Raw genomic sequence first — 11,471 nt, forward strand, 5'->3', positions numbered from 1 at the left:
AATACTTTTTTGTAGTATCACGAAATTATTTTTATGTATTATGTTCAAAATAATTTTTATTTATTTAAATATATGACATAAAAAATCAAATATTAATTTTAATTATAAAGGGATATAAAAATAAATAACTTCTTAAGAAAAAATTAATTCAAAAGTAGTTAATTCACACACACACACACACACACACATATATACATATATATATTCTCATAATATAAACTAAAATTGTAAAAAATTAGGAGAACTAACTTTGTTTTACACAAATAATTACACAATATGAATTAAAATTTTTAAAACTTAGGGGAGGGGGAGCTATGGCCCCCATTAGCCCCCATTGGTTCCATTATTGATTTCAATGGCATCTTAATTCCAAACCTGCAAGATTACAAAGGAGAAAACAATTGATCACAAAATGAATTTTAGACTATGGTAATTCTACTGAAATATTTTTAAAAAGCTCAGCAAGTTCACTTCTAAAAAATACAGGTCTCACTGAACATTTTTTTTATAGTATCAACTCCACAAAATTCAACAGAGTTAATTAAACCACCAATATTGATTTTCATACTAAAAGTTGATTGATGTAAAAAATGTTTGCATCTTTTTACAAAATTATCAAACCGAATGCATAATGTTTGTAAGTATTTCATTTTAAAATAATTTTCATCTATTGAAATATATGACATCAAAAAATATCAATTATTAACTTTAATTATAAAGGGATGTAAAAAATAAATAACTTTTTAAAGTAAAAAATTAATTCAAATGTAATTAATTCATACACACACACATATATACATATATATATATATATATTCTCATAATATAAACTAAAATTGTAAAAAAATAGGAGGGCCAACTTTATTTTATACAAATATTTACATAATTTGAATTAAAATTTTTAAAACTTGGGGAAGAGGGCTATGGCCTCCATTAGCCCCCATTGGCTCCATCATTGATTTCAATGACGTCTTAATTCCAAACCTATAAGATTACAAAGAAAAAAACAACTGATCACAAAACGATTTTCACACCATAGTGATCCCAATGAAATATTTTAAAAAGGTTCAGCAAGTTCACTTCCAAAAAATACAAGTCTTGCTGAACATTTTTTTGCAATACGAACTCTATGAAATTTAATAGAATTAATTAAACCACCTATATTAATTTTCATACTAAAAGTTGACTGGTATAAAAAATTTTCGCACCTTTGCACTAGATTATCAAATCTAATGCATAATTTTTGTAAATATTTCATTTTGAAATCAAATAAAACATGCAATTATATTTATTTCTGTCAATATATTATTCATTTTCTAATATAAATTATTATTATTATTTTAAGATCCATCTTTCGCAAAAACACAATTCTTGAATGATCTACAAGTTTTGTCATACTTTGAACTATTGTTAAACAAATCTTAAATTTTAATTATGTTGGTATAATTTTTTAATTTTTCCAAATTATGTTGGTATAATCTTTTAATTTATTTCAATAACGTAAGCACCGTGCATAGCACGGGTATTAACACTAGTATAGAACTATAGTAAAACCTTTTTCAAATCATAATTATTGAAATCTTACATATTCCATAAGTTATTTCCTTCTTCCACCATATCATTGATTAGTATGCAAAACGTTCATTATCTCTTCCCCTAATTTTGATTTAATTTAGTGTAAAAAAAGAGAATTAACTATTACATTGACAGATTTACCAATATTGTTGAAAACTGAATATTTATTGATGACAAAAATGGATTGCTAGATCTTTTCTACTTAATTAAATATGAATATACAGTTCTAGATTTATTGCCATTATAAAAATTTAAATTATCTAAAAGAATATCTACCAAGTTTTTTATATAGGGTACATTATTTGATATATACTATCATATTATAGTGAAAGTATGTAAACAAATTTTTAAAATTAGTAAATAATTAAACATTTAGAATGCATTAATTTTTAAAGTTAATATGAATGAACATGTAGAATTGTTGTTAATTTTTATATTTAAATTATTCATATTTGTATCAATTCGCAATAAATAAAAAAAGCCGTGATAAGGCACAGCCAAAAGTCTAGTATGTCATTGAAAGACATTAATGGAAGTGGGTGATATGGCAATAATAGATTCTTGCGATTTGTGCAGCCAAAGAGTATAACTAGGAGGATGCGCGGTGTAATTTTCAATCTTGTCCATAAATGCCCAGTTATTCAAATTCAAATATTAAATATGAAAAAGATTATTAGATGCTTCTCCTCTTATCGCATGGACGAACACCCTGCAACCAGATTATTAGATGAAAATAATTTAGGCTTCAATATGAATGTAGAAATTATGCAAATAAAATATGAATCTGGAGTAAGATATTCACCTCTACCACATACCCTCTAGTCTTTCATAAACAAAAAAAAAAGGAAAATGGAAAATTCACTGGATTTAAGTGGAAGTAGTCGTAATATTTGAGTTGTAAAAGAAATATTAAGAGTTCCAAATAATTCCCTCGAACTGGATAAAGCATTTGAGCTTAGTAATTAAATCAAAGGTTCCTTTCCACCCGACTTGAAACCAAGAAAATCAGAATGCTATCCACAGCCACAAGAATGTTCACATTTAAAATCAAAAGTGCACACCTAACCTTCAAAAGACCTACCAAATGCTCTCGACAAAGTTCTAATGCAATGATAGGAGGACAATTAAGACTTGAAATTGCAACATGCCGACTATTTCCTGCATTTGCCAACATCAGTGGCAGGATATCCGTCCTGTCTGTACAGCCATCACCACCAAATGCCCCAACAGCAGTTTGCATAGTCCTGTAGTGTTAGAATAAATCATCATAACCAAAAGCATAAAGTCAAGGTGCCAAAGCATGCCTTTTCATATCAGGTTAGAGCTTGTGGAGCAACTATTCAGTTGAATGTATAACGGTTAACTTTAGTCTCCTTGAATCAGGGGATAGCAGGCATTGACAGCAATTGACAGCAATTACCCTATAAAACGTCATCCCATGTACTTGAAAATGTGCACTCAACCATGTGTAGAGCTGTTAGTCGAGCCGAGTATCTGAACGCGTAGCTTGACTCATGAATAATTCCAGCCAGGCTCGAGCTCCCTCGACCGTGCGGACGATCCATGATATGCGCTTGAACTCGACTCGAAAAATTGAAATGTGACTCGAACTCGAGTTCGAGCTCAACTCGTTTATCACAAACGAGCCAGGTTCGAACGGGCTCGAGCTGAAGCTCGAAATATCTGTCCGAGCTCGAGGCTCGAGGCTCGAATTCGAAATATTTGTCGAGCAATCAACAAATACAAAGTCCAACATAATTCCATTCAATAGATCCAAAAATTGGTCCAGCACTCAACAAATACGAAGTCCAACATAATTCCATTCAATACAAATACACAAACTCCAACCTAATATCATGAAGGATTGCATTGTCTGGAGTTAGGCTAATTCAATCTAATAAACGAAATATCTAGCTGCGGATGGTAATAATTGGCTAGAGTTAGGCAAATCGAGCACTACAAATGGCACACCCTATCCAAAATCAACAAAAATTGCTAAGTTGCCAATACAATGCCATTCACATTCAAGAATACACAAACACTAACCACATTTCATGCGAGACAACATATAAGACCATAACATCCATACAACGCAAACTCTAGGAATAAAAGTCAACAAATACACAAATTACAGGTTAATTCCATACGAGGCAACATCCATAAGAGCCAATATACCATAACAGGTTTTGTCCAGCCAAATAAACGCACAAACTACAACCAAATAACTATGTAAAACACTGCTACATAGCTAAAAAAGTGTCCAACTTCAGAAATCACAAGAAAAAGTACAGCAACCCCTTCAAAAATCACAAGAAAAAGTACAGCTTCACAATACTAGCTTCACAAATCACAAGAAACAACATCACATATTCCAGAAAACAACCTTCAAATGTCCGAAAGATCAATTTCTTCAATTGTAGATGATTTAGGAGCATCAAGTGGTTCCTACAAAATGAAAACAAGAAAGTTACAACTCCTAACAAGATAAAATGAGCTGCCAAAATAAACAACTAGTAGAAGATATATTTTACTTACATGAGACTTGTTTTTTAACCCATGAAGATTGCGGATCCAATCATTCCCACAAAGTAGCATTTGCACAGTTTCAACAGACATAGAAGCACGCCTATCATCTATTATTCTACCACCAGTACTGAAAGTAGATTCGAATGCCATGGTTGTAACTGGAATAGCGAGTACATCACTTGCCAATCTTGACAATATAGGAAACCTCCATCTTTCCCCTTTCCACCAACCCAAGACATCAAGATTTGCATTTGCATCACAAACATACCTGCCCTCTTACAAATAGACATCTAAATCTGATTTTTCAGGGAGAGCCTTGTCAATTTCACTAACAATCATCTGAAATTTTTCTTTCCTAGTTAGAACATTAACTCCAAGCTTTTTAGCAACCCTTTGGGTAGGTTTACTTGTAATTTCTGCATGTTTTCATTTTCCAGCTTCCCTTTGTGGTTCCTCGCTATGAGATGAGATGTGAGCATCCAGATATTCATTATAGAGGTCATAAAGAATGTATCTAATCTCATCAATGTACCTAGGGGCTGCATTCTCTCCATAAATAACTGGGAAAGTATGATTAACTTTTGTACCTCAGATCAAGAATAGCACCCAAAGACATCAAGACATTGCTTTCACCCCAATACTTGTCAAATTTTTGTGCCATACTCTCAGCCATAAACCTAATATGATCAGAAAAATTGACAGCCTTTTCATTTAATAGCTCTTTAATCCTATACAACTCTACAAGAAAAAGTTAGCCGTTGGTAATCGGATCCAGAAATAATATTGGTGATCTCATAAAAAATACCCAAAATTTACATACTTCTTCAACTTTCATCCACTCGTACTCACTTGGGACATAGTGAAACCCAGGATCAATGTCCCCATACCTGGGAAATACATCCCTAAACTCTAGAACTGAAGCCAACATCAAATAAGTGTTGTTCCACCTAGTTGGGCAGTCCAAACTGAGTTTTTTAGAAGGCAATTGAAGTTGTTTTTTTTTATTTTGGCAAAGTCATTGAGACGAGACTCTGAATTTTTCAAATATTTAATCCCCTCTCGAACAACATCAATTACATCAACAATTTGATTAAGCCCATCTTGAACAAGCAAATTAAGTATATGGGCACAACATCTAACATGAAAAATTTTTCCTCCAATGCTCAACCTTTTTCTTAGAGAGAAATTCTCTTTAAGTCTCCTAATGCATACATCATTATAAGAAGCATTGTCCACAATTATAGTAGAAATCTTATTCTCAATCCCCCACTCAAGAAAACACTTACTTAAAGCATCGGCAATAATTACTCCTGTGTGAGGAGGTGGGACATTACAAAAATTTAGAACCCATTTTTGCAACACCTAATCACTATCAACAAAATGCCCTGTCACAACCATGTATTGAATTTTTTGACCAAATTTCCACAAATCTGTGGTTATACTAACCCTATTGGCATCTTTTAATATATTTCTCAACCTTCTATTTTCAAGCATGTAAGCAGTCACACAATCTTCCTTTACTGTTTGCCGGTTAATCTTTTTATAAAATGAAGATGCAGCTTTCATGAACTTGTTTAAAACAATATGGTCCAACATAGAGAAAAGATACTCATGTACAAGAACCATATGAGCTGCTAACTCTCATACTTTAGCATGATTATAGGAAAAATTAGTTATAGAAGTTATACCATCCGAATGTCCTTCGGTGAAGGATAACACTTGCTGCCTATTTTGATTTTCCTCCCCAATAGCCACCTTCTTTTGTAGACAATTTTTGAGGTGACGCTTGTGTTGAGAAGTAGCTCCAGATGGGCTTTTGGCAAATAGTTCTTTGCAGTGATTGTACTGCACTTTCAATGTTCCACCAAGCTATTTTACTACTGTCATATCCTCCTATATTGTTGACTTCTTTTTCCGTTGCTTTTTTTCAAATGGATTTGCTCCTTCAACAGGACCTTTGTCCCCTGTTTCTGCTCCTTTATTCGGTTGCTCTAAGTTATCTAAGTCCATCTCTTCTTTGCTCATCCCATCAGTATTAGACTCCACCTCAAGTTTTTGATCTACAGCTTCATTTCCAACCTTCATAATAGGACTTGTTGATGATCCTTGGTGTGAATGAAATAGAGGACTGTACATACCTATTATTTAAAAGAGAAAATATACTTGAGTCACATCCATAAGGAACATATGCAATCAAGCCCATATGATATTTAATAACTCAACCACTTAATGCAGTGCATACTGAAATTTAACAAAAACTTCTACTATCAGATAAAGTGCTAGGTAACAAAAACTATTACTTATTTACTATCAGTGACTATAAGAAAGACTGGTTCTTTGCTCAAGTTAATCCGAATCAAACTCAGTCAGGGTGGTCAACATCTAGGAAAGCCAAAAGGGAGAAAAGTTGAAAGTTGGACTGTGTTACACAGATAAGGAATGGAGTTGGGATTGTAAATTACACAAACAGGAAGAGGGGCAGAGATCCGAGAATCTTAGATGTTAGCTTAGGAATCAGGCTTTAACAGACTGTTTCACTTCGCTCTTTTTTTCCTTTTGGACACCAGATAAGATTCTTAGACATCCGTTAATCACAAGTCACTCAAAGAATTCATGTTCATTCCACGAATAAGTTATTTCTCTTTTCCAGTTGATGGAAAACCAACATCATTAATATCATCATGTACTTGGATGACATCAGCGTCTGCTTTTCGTCAAAATCTAGACTCATAATATGTATATATATAGCCGTGATGAAGTGGGGAGACCAAAGGGAGATAATTTTAGTACACCACACAAGACATAAGAAGAAGAGACAACTCCCTCCCTCCCATAAGGCCATGTAATAACATGAAGAATAAGCAAACGCTATATTGGTTGTTCAATATTGATAGCAGGTTATGAACTCTTGGAAGGGGATAATACTATTTTTTTGATACAAGCAAAAAGCAGCAGTCCTTTCCAGTGAATTATGTATGACTACATTCATTTGGAAGGACCCTCATCATTGAATCCCTAACAAAATATAGTGCACATTATCTGAATGGTAACCATAGAATGCTCATGAATGACTGCTGCACAGACTACGGTACTAGAAAGCAGGCCACAGCTTCAAACTCTCTCTTTAATTGAGCTCAAAGAAAATTTGGAAGGACAAGCATGCAACTCAAAAACAAGGATGCTATCTTCCTCTTTTTTTCTTCATGTCGGTAATGCATGCAGCTAAAGACTCTAGACCTGGGAATATTTCAGTCAAGTTTGCAGTACAACTTAGGATAATTTACCTACGAAAAGAGACAAAACTTACTAAAAATCATGGTGGATTAGAGAAACCAGTCAAATTGGACTGGTCAATGGTTTCTTGCAGTGATTTTTGGTGGAGACCAAAGAGCATAGATTAACTGGAGGTGACTGGTTTTGGCCGTGGTGATGGACCGGTTGTTAATGGAAGAAAACAAAGGTGCTAGTGGACTAGTTGATTTTGGTGGAAAGCAGGGATAGTTGATGGTAGAAAACAGGAAGGCCAACGATTGTGGGTGACTTGGTGGATGTTGCTTTGTTGGAGTATTGCTGGCTATGGGTTGCGGCGGAGAGGCAGAGGTTCTGTGGGTTGCGGCATTGCTATTTGTGGAGTGCGGTGGAGAGGCAGAAGGGAGAAGAAGAATGAAACGATGCAATTGAAGTATCGAACCATAGTCCAAATTTCTACTCTTTGACTGCTAAAATGAGAAAAATGCCCTTCTTTATCGAGCTCAATCGAGCTACTCGATAAAGAAGGGAATTCGAGCTTACTCGGCTCGATAACTAAATGAGTATATTTCGAACTCGAGCTCAACTCGTTAACTGAAATTAACGAGCCAAGCTTGAGCCTTATCAAGCTGAGCTCGAACGAGTTTTCGAGCTACTCATTTGGCTTAACAGCACTAACCATGTGGGAATGGCATTGACAGACCACAACTCAATGCTCAAAAAAAGAAAGGACCAAAGAAACAGTCATTGATCTATAATTTAGAGCTACTATCAAGTTTTGAAGCTAGCTGCAGCCTAATTCTGCCGGAGTTTCTTTCTTCATACAAGAAATTCAGTTTACGTAGTTCAAGACATGAAAATATGTATGTTTAAGAAGTTGGATAAGCAAACTCAACATTGACTACAAAAATCCAGAATTCTAGAGTTTGAGGAGTCATTCTTTCCAAAAATGATAGCTTATGGTAGTTAATACACAAAAAGTTAAGAGAATTGGTACCTTAGCAATGGAGATGTGACAACTAATTCAATCCTATTCAAAAGCCCACTTGTATGTACATGCTTGCGCAAATTATCAACTTGATACAGGAGCTAAAGATTGTCATACCCTATAGTTACCATAAAGGACTTTATTCTAGATTGAAAAACAAAATAGAGGTAAGAGATTCAACTATGTATCACAGGAAGTCAGTTGTTTCCTACCTGTTGCTAGCCAAGTGGAGTAAGGTGTGCGTCGAAATATTCTAGAGACGCATATGCTTTATAGTTCATATCTCCTTCCACATTATGGATTCCTTGAGCATGCCTCACCTAAGTTATGGTTTAATGAGACCACAAAGATCATTAAATTGTGCGCAAAAGCCAAGAGAAAGGACAATCTTAAGTATCATTCAAATCTAAAAGACGGAGTTAATTGGCATATTCAGAGTATGATACTGAATATCTAGAAAATTTGAATTTACCAACCAGGTAAAGAGTTTTGCACCAGTGCAATGGATACAGATTCAGAAATTCACCACTGTCCATACTAGCAATTGTAAGAAACAAAAAGATCTATTCACAAAAAAAAAAAACTCAAAAGAGTAGCTCCCAAAAATGCTATACAGCATAAAAACTCTTGGCAACATTGTGTAGGCACAAACATAGATACATGTAAAAACTAGAGCTTAACACTGGGAAGTCAAGGCCAATTGTTTTGGGTGATGATGGACCAAATTTCAAGGCAGGGAAAAGAACTGCTTGGTATAGTCTTACCAATTCAAAATTAAAGAATAGCTATTGAGCATTTTATAAATGGAAGCTCCATGTAAATGCCAGACAACCACATGTAGGTTAACAAACATTTTTCCATATTTTACTCCCCAAGGATTTTTAAATTGCACCATATTCTTAAAATTTTTAAACGCTATTTTCAATCCTTATAAATGTCAGATCCCAACACCAAAAAAAAAAAAGTTCTGCGAAAATATGAGGTTGACCCCTCAAATACGCATCTCAGTTAGCCTCGCCTCTAAAGTCTCTAATCCTGCATACAATTATGTTTTGGGATGACAAAACTCAATTCTACTCACTTAAAGATGAGTGAAAAGCCAAAATCAGAAAGCAGAAATGACAAATGTCTGGTATATAGAATTTCGACAAAATATCAAAATCTCAGTGTTGCTCATCTAAAATGAATCCCAAATGAGCAAAAAGAACAGTAACATTTCATTTTTATATTTAAATTACAGAAAAAATGCAGTGAGCAGATTGGGAAGAAGAAAAGGTTGAACTTTTTGGACTTACAGCATCAATGAGAAAGAGAGAGGTGAAGCGGATGCAATAGGGAAGCTACACAAGTTGGAAATGTTAGGAGCAGTGTAGAGGGAATTGATGATGATAATCAGAATCGAACAGATCTTGACTGTAAATTATACCTTATTCATGGTATCGGTTATGGACCTTCATATGACACCACCATCCCAACCGAGAATCCAGATGTCCATCATGCAAAATGGTTTCATTCGAAACAAGACCTTGTAAACAGGGCTGAAGGCAACATCACCAAGCTTATTATTTGATGGAAATTCTCGATATCAGCAACAGGAACTTGAAACTTCACCAAACTTGAAACATAAAAACTTACATTTTGGACAGAGCATGAAAAATGCTCTGAGCTTCAGCTGTAACACCAATCCCAAATCTTTCAGCCTCCAACTCAGCTTGCCTGAAAAATGCTACTTAAAAAATCAACCACAATAATCACAAAATAGTCCAAATCCACAACTTGGTCAGAAATTTGAAAAAAAAAATCAAAATACCTAATAGCAGAGTCTTCTCTAGCTTGAAAATTTTTAAGATCAATAAAACATTTCTTGAGATCAAGAGGGTCTTCTATAAAAATTAAATCAGAATGATACAACAAAACTTATATTTTTCCTTACCAGTTGTTTTTCACGGTGGCCATTTTTCCTCCCAGCTCCAAAAAAATCCAAGAAAGGTAAGAACGAAAAATGGAACAACAAAACACCAAGTAAATAAATATCTAAAAGCTAACTAATCATCAATTATTCATCATCATAGACCATATTAAAATATTTTCTTCTAATTAAAAATAAAAAATCAATGATAAAACAAAAATGAAATGGAGACATTAATCATGGAAAGAAAGGGCAAGAAAAGTACCATATTTGCATTCTAGAAATTCACATCAGATAGTGGAGGTGAAATATTGACCTTCCCCTTTCTCATTGTTTCACAAAAGGACACGAAGGAGATGGGAAAAAAATATTTGTTGCTTTTAGCGAAGGAAATAGAAATATCAGGAAAATGTCAGAAAACAGAAAAAATTAGCGCTAACTACTCGAGGGAGAGAGGAAGATGAAGAAGAACAAGAGGGAGAACCGGGAGTGGAACGGGAAGAAGATTACTAGCCATTTTCTGTCTCGAGCCCATCGTCCATCAAATCCTAAGCACCCACTCCTCTGGATGCTCCAATTGAGATTACAATCTCTCCCAAGTACAATCAAATACCAGAAATTGAGGGGAGACCTTTAGGTCTCATGAAAAAAATGGAGTTTTGTATAGGAACCGGTCTTCAAGAGCTCTTGACATTGATTGATGCTGCTACGTTTTGAAAGATAGAGAAAGAAGGCTGCTGAACGCAGAGTCAGTTTGGAGTGAAAAGAAGGCCAATATCTGACCAAGGAAGCAGTTTGGAGTGGGTAGAGAAGGACGTCCGGAGTGGGTAGAACTGGTGGAGCAGTTTGCTGACCTCCAGTGAAAAGCTCGCAAACAAAACAGCACCAAACAAATGGAAGGAAAGGGCAAGGGAAAAAATAATTGACATGCAACGAAACAAAAGTTACCACCAATCACATCATGCCACGTCACCAGGAAGCCAATCACCTCTCACCACGTGGAAGACGCCGACGCCGACGTGGATCCCCGACTTTCACACTTTGTCTATATGGTTAATGAATGCTCATCCAGTTTAGATTGTTCATTTTAAATTATTTCAATTTTAAAATCAACAATCCAAATCAAACCGAACTTGTGTAGCCCAATCTGGGCTATTCATGTGGGGCAGGTGATCCTAACAAGGATGACAGAGATGAAGAAATAGAGAGCAAGTTGTCAGACAA

At 34.7% G+C, this 11,471-nt stretch overlaps 1 long non-coding RNA gene across 4 annotated transcripts; it reads right to left on the reverse strand.

The window, feature by feature from the left end:
* Nucleotides 1–2,511: 2,511 nt before the first annotated feature.
* LOC113717820 (uncharacterized) lies at nt 2,512–11,132 on the reverse strand. Of its 4 annotated transcripts, XR_011825014.1 has the most exons (8): nt 9,974–11,132; nt 9,765–9,876; nt 9,634–9,678; nt 8,551–8,658; nt 8,348–8,456; nt 4,111–6,239; nt 3,959–4,020; nt 2,512–2,819 (listed from the first exon to the last, which is right to left on the reverse strand). It is a non-coding gene; the product is annotated as an uncharacterized lncRNA (long non-coding RNA). The 4 variants fall into 4 exon arrangements; XR_011825016.1 differs by lacking the exon at nt 8,348–8,456; XR_011825013.1 differs by having other exon boundaries at nt 8,551–9,876.
* Between the last annotated feature and the right edge of the window lie 339 nt (nt 11,133–11,471).

The sequence above is a fragment of the Coffea arabica genome, chromosome 11e (assembly GCF_036785885.1).
Source record: "Coffea arabica cultivar ET-39 chromosome 11e, Coffea Arabica ET-39 HiFi, whole genome shotgun sequence".
Taxonomy (NCBI): domain Eukaryota; kingdom Viridiplantae; phylum Streptophyta; class Magnoliopsida; order Gentianales; family Rubiaceae; genus Coffea; species Coffea arabica.